A 4025-nucleotide genomic window follows, 5' to 3' on the forward strand; every position below is an offset into this window, starting at 1 on the left:
TCTGTTACTTGGCAGCTCTGCACTCTGGCTCAAAGAAGAGGGTCCTTCTTTGACATCTACAGTGGAGGAAATAAGTATTTGATCCCTTGCTGATTTTGTAAGTTTGCCCACTGTCAAAGTCATGAACAGTCTAGAATTTTTAGGCTAGGTTAATTTTACCAGTGAGAGATAGATTATATATATAAAAAAAAAAGAAAATCACATAGTCAAAATGATCTATATTTATTTGCATTGTGCACAGAGAAATAAGTATTTGATCCCCTACCAACCATTAAGAGTTCAGCCGCCTCCAGACCAGTTACACGCTCCAAATCAACTTGGTGCCTGCATTATAGACAGCTCTTACATGGTCACCTGTATAACAGACTCCTGTCCACAGACTCAATTAATCAGTCTCTCTAACCTCTACAACATGGGCAAGACCAAAGAGCTTTCTAAGGATGTCAGGGACAAGATCATAGACCTGCACAAGGCTGGAATGGGCTACAAAACCATAAGTAAGACGCTGGGTGAGAAGGAGACAACTGTTGGTGCAATAGTAAGAAAATGGAAGACATACAAAATGACTGTCAATCGACATTGATCTGGGGCTCCATGCAAAATCTCACCTCGTGGGGTATCCTTGATCCTAAGGAAGGTGAGAGCTCAGCCGAAAACTACACGGGGGGAACTTGTTAATGATCTCAAGGCAGCTGGGACCACAGTCACCAAGAAAACCATTGGTAGCACATTACGCCGTAATGGATTAAAATCCTGCAGTGGCCGCAAGGTCCCCCTGCTCAAGAAGGCACATGTACAGGCCCGTCTGAAGTTTGCAAATGAACATCTGGATGATTTTGAGAGTGATTGGGAGAAGGTGCTGTGGTCAGATGAGACTAAAATTGAGCTCTTTGGCATTAACTCAACTCGCCGTTTTTGGAGGAAGAGAAATGCTGCCTATGACCCAAACAACACCATCCCCACTGTCAAGCATGGAGGTGGAAACATTATGTTTTGGGGGTGTTTCTCTGCTAAGGGAACAGGACTACTTCACCGCATCAATGGGAGAATGGATGGAGCCATGTACCGTCAAATCCTGAGTGACAACCTCCTTCCCTCCACCAGGACATTAAAAATGGCTCGTGGCTGGGTCTTCCAGCACAACAATTACCCGAAACATACAGCCAAGGCAACAAAGGAGTGGCTCAAAAAGAAGCACATTAAGGTCATGGAGTGGCCTAGCCAGTCTCCAGACCTTAATCCCATCGAAAACTTATAATAAGGATGAGACTGTGTAGGCCTGTGCGCACTGCACGCCTCCCAAGCACCCTACTGACCCAGATGCAGGTTTAGGCTCACTAGCTCACTGCTGTACTCCGTCTCCACTCTCTACCCTGTCAGGCCCGCCGTCCCTGTTGAATGCCGAATCCAATGCCGCCACTGCTGCCTGCACAGTCACAGCGGAGCCCAGATGTCGTGCCCTCCCGGCCAACGATACTGATGGGGCTCTCCTACTGCAGGCGATCTGGAACCAGGAAGACAGGTAGGCCAAACTATAGCTGATTCCGCTGACGTGGGGTTTACACAATCTGACAAAGAGGCAGAGAAATCTCGTGCTCCTCTCTGTCTTACTCTGCCAGACTGTGCATCCCTCCTGGATGCTGGACTGGGGCTCAGGGGTGCGGGAGGCCGCGTACGCCAGGAGGGTCTACCTCTGACAGTTGCTATAGCTGCACCTGTCGTCTCGTCCTCCCTCCGATGCCAGCGTGCCAGCATACCTTCCACCACGAGGCTCCTTCCTTCTCCAGCCACTCCAGCACCTGACGCTCCAGAGGATCCATGCTTCATTCCGTTCTTCACACTGGACAGGCAGAGTTAAGAGGCTGCACATGAGCTAAAACTGCTTATTTAAGATAACTGTCCCTCCCTTTTTTCAACTTCTTGACCAACGATGACCTTGAGACCCTTTCCTGCTCAACTGACCCCTTCTTCTCCCTACCCTGCAGTCCTAAGCCCTGTCCGTAACCCCTTCAGTGCCCATAATTATTTCTTCTAGTATGGCCCTTCTTGGCAAATAGGGCGATCACCCTGAAATGTATTGTCCTACACAGGATCCTATCCCTAATATACCCCTATTATGCCATGCCCTCAATATGCATTTCTTTCTGGAAAAAGGCTGATTAGGCCTTATATCCAAAGTTCAGTGGAGTTTTTCTGATTTAAAAGTAGATAACTTTTAGTACTGATACCAGGAGATGCAAGCACTAGGTGTGATACATACACCACGCTAAAGGTACTTTTACACCGGCCAAATTTGGCTGGTGCAACGAGCGCAGATCAACGAGACAGCTCGTTGATCGGCGCTCGTTTGCTCCTTTCATAAAGAGCTAGTATGGGGACCATCGCTCGTCCCCATACATTTCTATCGTGTCGGCAGAGTGTCTCACTGTTTACACAGGGAGATGTGAAGCAGACAACGATAATATTTTGAGCATTTAAGATACGGTCAGCAGATGAACGAGCATTTGCTCGTTCATATGCTGATCACTGCCGTGTTTACACAGGGAAATTATCGGAAACAAGCGTTCTGTGAACGCTTGTTTTACTGATATTTGGCCAGTGTAACAGTGCCTTAACTGGCCACTGCAAGTTATCTTCTTTTCAATCTGAAAAACTCCACAGAACTCAAGCCCCCTTATCTGCACGATAACCCATGCTCTAGTCAGCCTTTCTTCCCTGAAGAACCCTGGGATACTCTAGAAAGAAACTTGTAGGTAGGACAGTTCTTAAAGGGAAGGTGTCATGATTTTTAATTTTATTTATTAGTGTTGTGACTTTCTACTTTTTACTGTATTCAAACTTTTACTTCTCTATGGGGGCTGGCATTTTTTTTTTCATCTCTGTATGTGTCGATTAACAACACATACAGAGATGCAATTGGCACATACAACCCCATAGAGAATGCGAATGGGAGCCATTCCATTCTCAGAAGCGTACGCCATCTGTGTGGGAACGGCGCATACGCCGCTCCCACACAGACCAAAACGAAGCTTGTTCGTAGAGCGAAGTCCGGCGCCATTTTCATGTGGACCGGAAGCCGCTGCTGGACAGTAAGATGACGACTTCCGGCCGCGGCTTCCGGCCATATGTTCAACAAAGCAAAGGCACAAGGAATAGAAGCATAGACCAGCGGAGGCAAGAACAGGTAATTTATGTTCGAAGTTGTGATGTGTGTATTATGTTCGTGTATGTTCGTGTGATACGGTCTGATGAGCCCTGTATCTAATCCTCCTACACTGTGCAGTTGCTCAGAAAATGGTGGCACACAGTGTAGGAGGTATGAAGACCTTTAAACCCCTCCTTCTCCTGGCACTAGCCAGAAGAAGGGAGGGGGGATTGTGTGAGGACACTAGAGGAGAGTGTCCACCCCAAATTTGCATCATAAATCAATGATGTTGCTTTACCACAGTGACCATGCTGCAATTTTGAGAAAGGCTCCCTCTAGTGGCCAGCACATGGAAATGTTATAAATTAGAATCTAATGTATAATATTTCCTGACTTGTGAAAAAATTAAAAAAATTAAAACAATGTGTAATCACTCAAATACTAATTGTTTAACTGAAAAAAATAAAATAAATTCTAGTGACACATTCCCTTTAATAGGGGTATATTAGGTATAGATTCCCACGTAGCGAAGCGCCTTTTCGGGGCAATCACCTATTTGTCAAGAAGGGTCTTTGCAACTGGAGTAATAGGGGTATTTATTATATCTTCCTATCCACCAACCCACTGCTAATTCGATTTTTGGAAAGGAATCCCATGCATGAGCAAATAGAAGGATGTTAGTTTATGGTAGTTGGTTATTTATCTATTATATAACTGAGAAGGACGTGGTGTTCGAAGCTCACATAGAGCTCCACCCACATAGAGCTCCGCCCACAGCTCAACCGCCAGTTCGCTCCGCCCACAGCCAGAAGACTGAGGAAGGAGATGTGAGTGATTAGTGGTGTAGCTTTAATGCCCCCTCCCTCCCATACACAGTATA

This window comes from Rhinoderma darwinii, chromosome 11 (assembly GCF_050947455.1).
Source record: "Rhinoderma darwinii isolate aRhiDar2 chromosome 11, aRhiDar2.hap1, whole genome shotgun sequence".
NCBI classification, from domain to species: Eukaryota; Metazoa; Chordata; class Amphibia; order Anura; family Rhinodermatidae; genus Rhinoderma; species Rhinoderma darwinii.